General features: G+C 43.5%; 1 long non-coding RNA gene across 2 annotated transcripts; it reads right to left on the bottom strand.

Moving 5' to 3' along the window:
* Positions 1-2654: 2654 nt before the first annotated feature.
* Positions 2655-7954, bottom strand: LOC123121460 (uncharacterized). 2 transcript variants are annotated; one of them, XR_006459739.1, is made up of 5 exons: positions 7531-7953; positions 7332-7440; positions 7036-7128; positions 6790-6929; positions 2655-3157 (listed from the first exon to the last, which is right to left on the bottom strand). It is a non-coding gene; the product is annotated as an uncharacterized lncRNA (long non-coding RNA). The 2 variants fall into 2 exon arrangements; XR_006459738.1 differs by having other exon boundaries at positions 7036-7440; positions 7531-7954.
* Between the last annotated feature and the right edge of the window lie 2435 nt (positions 7955-10389).

Below are 10389 nucleotides of genomic sequence, written 5' to 3'. Positions count from 1 at the left end.
ACGTTTCCGTGCATGATTAGTGTACGGTCAAATCGGGGGCGTCACAATAATGAAGTTCGCTTGCCCGTCTAATGCAGTGCGGTTTTCCATATGAAGCAGTGCGGACGGCCGCCTGATGATGTTCATTTTGTAAGTGCAAATGAAAAAAAGTTGTTATCGAAACGACAAAAAAAGTAATGCGGTTCACTTCTCCATACGTTTGCGGTACACTTACGCCCGGTGTGCAGTGCGGACCACTTCCTCGCCTGAGAAAATTTACGTCCGATAAAAGAAATTATGCAGCTCGCTTGCCCGGCAGATGCAATGCGGTTTTGAGTCTCAAGCAGTGCGATCGGCCGTATGATGTTGTTCATCCCGTAAGTGCAAAAAAAATGTTACGGAAGCGAAGAAAAGTAATGCGGTTCACTTCTTGATAGTGTTGTGGTTCATTTACACCCGATGTGAAGTGCACTCTACTTTCTCGTCCTTGAAAAAATTACGTTTGAATAAAAGAAACCATGTAGTTCTCTTACCCGTCTAATGCAGTGCGCTTTTTCATCCCATGCAGTGTGGTTTTCAGTCGGATGAAGTACGCACGTCGATTTGGGTGTCGCGAAAAACAGAGTGTCCGTATTTCGGTAAATTCAAAATTCCTCTGAAACTGTAAGGAATTAGAGAGAGTGTTCTACATGAAAAAGTCACGCCTCGTCGATATCTTTCCAACGGCATATCGTTTGAATCATTCCGACCTGCGGTTTGTAAAAATTTCACGAAAAACGGCCGCTGCCACTCGTCATCCGCCACACGATTTTCAAAATTAACTTAAAACCGTAAGGAATCTCAAAAACATTTCAACATATGAAAGTTGTGCCTCGTCCATAGCTTTTCAACGGTATGTTACACGTCTTGTTTCAAGAAACGGTTAAAAAACTGGAGCGAAAACAGTACCGAAAATTTGAAAAAATTTGAAAAACAGAATTCCGCAATTTAATAAATTTGAAACTGCTCTTAAACTGTAACGAATTAGAGAAAATTATAGATATGAAAAAGATGCGCCTCGATGATATCTTTCCAACGGTGTATCATTTGCTTCATTCCGACAAGCGGTTTAGAAAAAAAACGCAAAAAACGCTCCCTGCCACTCGTTGTGGGCCGCACCATTTTCAAAACTGCTCTTAAACTGTGAGGAATCTCAAAAAGTACTCAACATGGCGAAGTAGCACCTAATCCATAGCTTTTGAACGGTATATTATATGCCTCATTTCGATAAACGGTTAAAAACTAGAGAAAAAAGGTGCCAAAAAACACGGTGTGCAGTTTTTTTTTGCGACGGGAAGTTCACTTGCGTGAGTACTGCAACACACTTTGTTCAAACAATGACGTGCACTTGCGTTGAGCGTGCAGTGCGGAAGTGTTATCAGAATATATATTCTGCTAATATTAGGGTGAAGAATTATCAGAATAGTGTTGGCAAAAAAGGTGCCAAAAAAACCCAGGGTGAAGAATTCTTATTCTTCACCCCAGCCATCCCACGCACTGAACCAAACCAGCTTGTGAGGTAATCTTACGGTTTCCAGGCTTGTGAGGTAATCTTACGGTTTCCAGAATTAGTCTTGCGCTTTGTAACACCAGGATGAGAAGCACGTTAGGTAAGGTGAGGTAAGATTTGCTGCTTGTGACAAGTAAGATTACGGCCTAGAGAATCTCTCCTACGCCACAAAAAAAAGCGACGTAACTTTGTAAGAAAAAGGAGATTCTTCCCATAAAATTACTGGAAGGATGCATTCCTCCCTTTTTAATAGGATAAGGTTGCGTTCATAAATTATATTGTAGGTATTTTTTATAGATCTATTAATAATTGTAATGGACTGAGTTCACTGGACCTCTAGCTAGGGCGAGAGGATTTGTTACAGCTAGCATTTTTTAGTCGATGCCATTCTCGGTGAAATCAAGGAGATTAGGAGTTTCTCTTTCGAGCAATCTTTCAGCTTGTTTGTAGCAAGGAAAATGTAGCTACCTTTGTGCAAAATTTTCTGTTCGTGAAAGGAGTAGAGACCTTGGCTTAGCTCTACCCTTGATTACAGCTACCTTACCTACGCTATAACTTTTCTTTTTAACCCAAAGCACAAAGTACTAAGCCAATATACTGCTGTACAAACACCCTAACTTACAGTACAGCAGAAACTCGGTACACAAAAAGTAAGTTTGGAGTTGCCAAAGGAGACGACCAGATTGTATTTATACATCAAATACCTTAAGATTTTTAAAATATATGTAGCTAGTTCAGCGTCAGAAACAATACTTTAGGGGCTTACAAAGTTCATAGCAACATTAGTTCCATTATTGTGTGCTCATACCTGCATCCTTCTACAATAGTGACTGAGTTAACGGCTAATATGCCTGCAAATGTGGCTGAATCCTTGTCAATCTACTGCTAGATGTATTAATAGAAGTTGCAAAGTTCCAATTGCACCAGGGGTAGAATTTGTAGTAGCAACACTATCGGGTAATAAGAAAAGGATCGTGGATTGGCTATTAGAACTAAAATGGGTTCCTAGGCATTTATATTAAAATTTGCAAGGATATATGAAGTGTGCATCAATGTACAATCACGTTAACTCTTGTTGTCATTAATTGAATAGTATACAAAAGAAATTCAAAACTAAGAGGTGATGTATTAAAAATAGTACAAAATGAGATTTCATGATGATCCCAACAGAAGAGAACTTTGAAATGGAGGCTCACTATAAATGATAAAAACCAAGCTTGCATAGCAACTGCACTATGAAATTGACGAGGCAGAACTGAAAGATGTGGTTTATAAGATTGTGCTGCCGTATATATTAGGGGATGCTTCTAGTGATTGGTTCTTCTTCTTAGTATCTTCAGCCATAGATGATTATGGCACTATAGGTAGCAGGGAAGAATAATATATTAATACAAAATGATTGGTATATCTATTTGGCCTATAATTCGTTAACTGGGAAGCTGAAAGTAGACGGTATGGGGAGAGGTGGTGCTAAAAGAAATGAAAAGATATGAAGAACAGTTCAACCTTTTGACGGTGGTTCAGTTGTAGCTAATGAAAGATGGATCTCGCTAGCCATTGTGTTTCACGAGTTCTCTGAAATCTTCTCACTTTTCAGTGGACATTGACTATGAACATATCCAAATGACACTGAAAAGAAGAGGAGATGAAGAAAGCATGAGACCCAAGAGGCATAAAATGCTGAAAAACTAATCCAATTGATTAAAGAAGGAGACCAACACACACCAGAATATAACATACCCAGCCCATAGGGCACATGAGAAATTCACAAAAATCACAATCCTTTGAGAAAATATGCTATTAGAACCGCAGACTGCAGAATGCCTGGTCAGCATCTCATGATCTAGACAAACTAACTAGGTACATTTCCAACTTCTGATAGAGTTTCACTATAGGGTGCAGTCATCATCATCGAATAAAAACACACATGATGTACAAATGTGGTTGGCAGAATAATCACCACAATGTCTCAGTCAGTTGTAGAGATAATAGCAGGTCAGTTTCAAAGGTTAGAAAATTAACAGTGGATAATACAGTGGCAGTGTGGCATGCTAAGAAGTCCTTAACTGTGTGTGAAGATGGCTGATTTTGCAAACCACATAGTGAGAAGTACATCAGGCAGAAATAAAGCAGACCCGAGACAATCTCCAATCCTATTGTGGAAGATAATTGTACCATTCTCTGAACAAATAGAGCACTATATCAATGGGTAAGACTCATATCTTGCCATGAGGGGCAAACAGTATGGCTGTCTGCACCGCCGCACATCAAGGGACCTAAAAAGCGTTTGAAAGAACATGCGGTGCCCCCATGTTTGGTTTTGGTAATTGATGACAATCTCTATGGACCAATGGTTGCCTTGAGTTATATTTGAAGGATTTGTCCATAGGCATTTCTTGAAGTCCATGTGTTGGTTTCAAGGAGTTTATGTGGTGACCAAGGTGTTATTAAGGAATTATCCAAAGATTGGTCATGTGAGAGTTGAGCTTATTGCAAGCATGTCTTGAAGAAAAAGATTGTGTGATCATTCATGTTTACCTTCAAGACATCATCCAAATGAAGAGAGTTGGAAAGAGTCAAGGTTGATCAAGACTAAGTCAAGAGTGAATCAAGTTGATCAACACACAAAGCGCACAAGATGTACCGAGGGATCAAGCGATCCCATGGTATGGTAAGCATTGTCAATTACGCTTTGTGTACTAACCCATGGTCTTTGTGAGAGTTCTTTGTGGGGTTAGGTTGCAGTGTGCAAGTTCAAGTGAAGCGGGCAAGTTCAAGTAAAGCATCACGAAGAGATCAAATGCTTGAAGCCATTGTGGTGACAATGGACGTGTGAAGATGTGCGGAAGAGTGGCTCACCCATAGTGGAGCATGGGGGAGCAATCAACTAGTCTTCATCGAGCCAACGCAACCAAGAAAGGTGGTCCAACTTGAGGGAGTCAAGATCGTCATCATCTAGCTCAAGTGGACCATGTGCAAGGCAAAGGTTTGCTCTTGATAGGTTGTCTATTTTACCGGTCTCATGATGGTAGTTGGGAGACCGGGTTATAGGATCGATTGCCGTACTATCAAGGGGAGCTCTCGATGAGTAGCTTGATCGTATCGTTCATAGAGAGCTCAAACCATTGCATCCTTGCATCATGTTTATTGGTTCTTGTTTGGTTCTTCTCTTTGTGAGTTTTGGAGCTTATGGTCATCTTGATGACAAGCTCGAGTTCATCGAAAACGGAGTTCACTCACATCTTCTATGATGTTTTCGATGTTGGAGGTTATGCCGGTTCTTCTCGGTTGGAGGTTTCACTCCTCTATTTGTTGGCATACCTCCCCTGCCTCTTCTTACTATAACAAGCTTGAGTTTGCTCAATTCGGAGCTGTTTTGATGCTACTCGTCTTCCTCTATCCAACAAGCTTGAGTTTGCTCAATTCGGAGCTCATATGCAGAAGTTATGGCAGTTTTGGTCCCAGCGGTAGTACCGCGGGCCGGAGCGGTAGTACCGCTTGGGTGCTACAAGCGGTAGTACCGCTCTAGAGTGGTAGTACCGCTCCAGAGCAGTAGTACCGCTGGTGGCCCCCAGCCGTAGTACCGCTACGGTCTCATGCTAGTACCGCCTCGATTCGAGGGGTCTTTTTTCGTGTCGGGTTTTACGGTACTAGCCGCGGCAGTGGGGGCCGTAGTACTGCTCGTATGCGGTAGTACCGCCCTGCCACCGCGGTAGTACCGCTCTGGGCCCAGCGGCAGTACCGCGAGGGGGGCGGTAGTACCGCTTATAGGGGCAAGCGGTAGTACCGCTCTCTGCGGGGCTGGAGTGGGGGTAACGATTGGATTGTTCCCCCACTATATAAGGAGGTCTTCTTCCCCAATGAACCTTATCCTTTGATCTCGTGTTCTTCCCCCATTGTTGACCTTCTTCGAGCTTGCTAACTCTCAATCCCTCCATGGATTCTTGCTAGTTTTTGAGAGAAAATAGAGAGGAGATCTAGATGCACATTTCCACCAATCACTTTCTCCTCTATGTGAGGGGAACCCATTGGATCTAGATCTTGGAGTTCTTGGTGTTCTCCTTCTTGTTCTTCCTCTCATTTTCCTCCCTAGCATTAGTTGCTTCGGTGGGATTTGAGAGAGAAGGACTTGGGCACTCCGTGTGCCCTTGCCATTGCATTTGGTGCATCGGTTTGAGTTCTCCACGGTGATACGTGGAAGTTACAAGTTGAGAAGCTTATTACTCTTGGGTGCTTGGTGCCCTTGAGCTTGTTCCTCTTGGGTGCTTGGGCGCTCTAGACGGTTGGTTGTGTTCGGAGCTCAATCATTGTGGTGTAAAGCTCCGGGCAAGCGTCGGGGTCTTCGATTAGGTTGTGGAGATCGCCCCGAGCAATTTGACGGGTTCCGGTGACCGCCCCCAAGGGTTGCCAAAGTGTACGGGTTCGGTGACCGCCCCCAGGGGTTGCCATTTGTACGGGTTCAGTGACCGCCCTCAAGGGTCCCTTAGTGGAATCACGCATCTTGCATTGTGCGAGGGCGTGAGGAGATTACGGTGGCCCTAGTGGCTTCTTGGGGAGCATTGTGCCTCCACACCGCTCCAAACGGAGATTAGCATCCGCAAGGGTGTGAACTTCGGGATACATCGTCGTCTCCGCGTGCCTCGGTTATCTCTTACCCGAGCCCTTTACTTAGGCACTTTACTTTGTGATAGCCATATTGTTTCTTGTCATATATCTTGCTATCATCTAGTTGTTTATCTTGCTTAGCATAAGTTGTTGGTGCACATAGGTGAGCCTAGTTGTTGTAGGTTTTGTGCTTGACAAATTAACCGCTAGGTTTATTCCGCATTTGTTCAAGCCTAAACCGTAATTATTTCAAAGCGCTTATTCAACCCCCCCCCCCCTCTAGGCGACATCCACGATCTTTCAGCGTTGATAATCAGGACCTTGTGTAGGATCCAAATGAACTTAGATAAATCTGGCTATCTTGGGATTTATTAGCTTTATTTATTTTCAAGTATTGGCTGTTGTTTCGAATCAGGAGTCCTAGTCGATTCTGTCTGTATCTCTAGTTGTCTGGCTGCTATATAAGGCACAGAATACTCATCAAATTGGCATGAAACAAATAAACCAAGAAAAGGAGAGGTTCTCCTCCACAGCTGCCTCATCTACCTCAAGTGCAACGCCGCCTAAACCCAAACCTCAAGTGCAGTCATCATCATCGAATAAAAACACACGTGATGTACACCCTCCATAATACATGTCGTCAGATCCTGACATACCTGCATTTCCGAATTGCTCAACAAGGTGCTTAATTTCTGCAATATATAGTCGAGGCTTGTCAGCATTGATTGTTGATGTGTTAGCACGACCTAATCTCATTGAGCATCACTCTTTCGTATTTAGAAATCCAAGGAACAATCTAAACAAAATAGAATTTTTTTACCATTAAAAACATACAAAAGGAATACTAGATTGCATAGACTGGAAGCATATTTTACATATCCCATCCAAGATAGAAACAGAACCTTCGGTGAGAAGTAATTGTTTCACTTGAGCACCCGGAGTAAAGCTCAAGACATCTTCAAGGGAAATTGTTCCCAAGTACAGTATTCAATTACCTATCTCGACAACAATTTCTCAAATCAATTTGCACGCAATGTACCTTCATCAATGCATAAATCGTATGTAGCATATGTTAAAGCTACTTGATGTCCAGGAATAGCAGATCGATCTTTCTACTACCAAATTACTAATTAAGTACTAGCTGCTTCTTGTATATAACAGAAGAGAGCAAAGTCTAGATTCTGTATCCAGAATGCACCTTGGTATTTTTGTGCTTCTGAACAAACAAATTAGCTAGCCTGGGTGGAATTGGAGGCGGACGCTGGATAGCTTCTGGACATACGACTCGCCGACCATGACCTGCATCCCTGCAAGGCAATCAAGGAGATCTAGCAGAGTGAGCAGAGATGGGAGGGAGACAAATAGAAGGAGGAGGAAGTGTGAGGAAGGTGGGGAACCTGCGCCCGAGCCGGCCGTCGAGGACATGGTGATTGGCAGTAGTGGGAGACTCTGGATCCAATTCAACTTTATGCAGGTGTAGGGAGGGAAGGAGGTGAGGGTATGGCCACCGCCCACCGGCACAGTTAACTTTAGGCATGCCGTCGAGCCTCCTCGTCGACCACCACGCCGTCACGCCCCAACCAAGGTCAGCCGCCTCTCCCCAAGGCGCCCAGCCTACCCGCCGGCCACCATGCAGTCGCGCCCCCCGCCGTTTACCTAGCCACTAGGATCAATCGCCGCTCCCCACGCCGCAGGCCACTCGCCGTCGAGACCGCACATCACCACGCCTGATTAGGATAGGAACCGGGCTCTTTTTTTTTCTTTTTTGAGAGGAGGAACCGAGGGGAATTTTTTTAGGGTAGGAGCCGGGCGGATGGACAGTGTCCGACTGAAATTGGGCGGTTTGACGGGCTGCGCCGCACGCCCGCACGGAACGGGTGCGATAGCACTGGCACCGGCTAGCGCGGTCGATGGACCAGGGCGAGGAATAAGTAATTCTTCACCCTGGGTCTTAAATAGACGTTCTATATATATATGTGACAAATTTTATTTACCACCATTGGTAGTTACCACCACTTAAGTTTTGTATGTAGTATCTAACAAAACGGAGAGTATGTACGCGTAGTATGTAGTATCTAAAAATGTTTAGGTAATATATATACTACTTTTTTGATAGTATATATCATATTGAGGAGAAAAGTATGTTTTTGGTCCCTCAAGTTCCCATAAAGTATAGGCTTGGTTCCTCAAGATTTTTTGGTATACATTTGGTCCCTCAAGTCTGAAAACCGGATAAGTTTGGTCCTAAACCAGATTTTGAGTATATTGACCTGTTTTGACCGCCACAAAGCCGTTCGATGAACAGTAAATTCGAAAAAAAACTTCAAAAAGATCTGAAATTTTTTGGGGTCGAATATGCTTACATGCGCAAGATGCAAACAAAATTTCAGGCTCTTTCGGCACGCGAGGAGCTCGTGGCAAAAAGAAAACAAAAATATCTGCCTGATGAATAGTAAATTAAAAAAAAATCAAAACAAAATCAAAAAATTATGAAACTTTTTGGGGTCCAATATGCTTAAGTGCGCAAGGTGCGACGAAAATTTTGTCCTGAAATGAGATCGGACGGGCTCTTGCAAAATTTTTGTCATTTTTTTGAAGTTTTTTTTAAAATTTACTATTCATCGGGCGGTTTTGTGGCGGTCAAACCTGGTCAACATGCTCAAAATCTGGTTTAGGACCAAGCTTATCCGGTTTTGAGACTTGAGGGACCAAATGTATACCAAAAATTTTTGAGGGATCATGTCTATACTTTCTGGGAACTTGAGGGACCAAAAACATACTTTTCTCTATTTTGAGTATGCTCCCTTTTACGTACAAATATGTACGTATTTCATAAATATAATAAAAATCATGGACCAACTTGCAATTTTTTCATGTAACTCACTTTGGATTATGTTATATATAATATACAAACATATTTATAATGATAAATTAGTATATATAATACCAAATGATGGTATATGAAATATGTGCGGTAACTACTACTCGATGATAAGATGGATTTTTCCTATATATATACATAGGGAAAAGCAAACTTATGAAGCTACTCTAGAAGGGTTGCAATCACAGACGCTCGTCTGTGTTGGGATCTGCACCCTCTTCTTTCCCTCTTTGCATTTTCCAGCTTTTAGGTGGTCGATGGATAATTCCTCTTATAGCCGAAGGTGGACCACTCGGCCTGCGTCTACTCTAGTAGTGCGCAGTAGTAGTCTGCTGGTTTGGCAGTCACGGGCATGTGACTGCAGCCACGTTCGGAGCCGGTCAAAAGGTTTTGGGCATCTGCTGCATGCCCTTTTTCTCTCTTCTGGACTCATGCATGAGCAACGGACACGGTCAAAAGCGAGACAATGCCCCTTGCCGCACTTTCTTTCTTGCTTGTCTAGGTCTAGCACGGCCCCTCTCTTTCCTCTCTCCCACTTTGTCCTCTCCACGGCTCCACCTCATCTCAAGCCCGTATAGTGTATGTTCGGTCAAAGCTACAGCCACGTCAAACGGTCAAAGAGTTCCTTAATACTCACCCCCTTCCTATCTTCTCACATACGCCATCACCCGAGCACCACAACCACTACTCACTCTTCTCATCTACATTCATCATTTATTCTTACTCTCCCTCTTCCCCAGCAGCGCCACCGTCCTCTACGACCCGCACGACATCGCAGCTCAGCCATCCAAGCCAGAAGCCCAAGCAGGTGCATCCCGTGTGCATCTGGACGACGGGAGGAGGAACATGGGGTGGAAGAGGAGGACGCCATGGATCTCGGACCCATGACTGCCATGGTGCGGCTGCAATCTCAACGAGAGGAGGACCATGAGGAAGTGGATGGTGCTCGTGGGTCTCATCCTGAGCCGAGGTTTTTTTTTATCTATACAACCCTTGTTTGCTCCCTTGATGTTTTAGTTGACGAAGGACGACAAACAGCAGCGACCAGATGAGCAGGAGCCGCATCAGCTACACAAGGAAAATCTCAACTCCCACGGCCTGCTGCATCTTAATGCTTTTTTAGATTACCTAGCAATCACTTTGCTCGGCTGTTTTTTTCACGATCCGGTTGATTTAGTTTGGACTGAATCTAACTCTCTTCAGCGCTAAAGTGTAATACTGATGCATTCTCTGAAATGTTCTACTTGGTGTTTCCTAATTGAAGAAATTTCTGGACCTCTTTTGTTGTGCATGTAATTTTTTGTTGTGGTCAAAATGGTTGATGGTGATTACATTACACACAGGGATTGCTTATTTGTTGTAAGTGTCTTAGAGG

Source organism: Triticum aestivum, chromosome 5D, assembly GCF_018294505.1.
Source record: "Triticum aestivum cultivar Chinese Spring chromosome 5D, IWGSC CS RefSeq v2.1, whole genome shotgun sequence".
In the NCBI taxonomy this organism is placed as follows: Eukaryota; Viridiplantae; Streptophyta; class Magnoliopsida; order Poales; family Poaceae; genus Triticum; species Triticum aestivum.
Note: the sequence above shows the minus strand (reverse complement) of the source record. Positions and strands in the feature narration are given on the sequence as shown.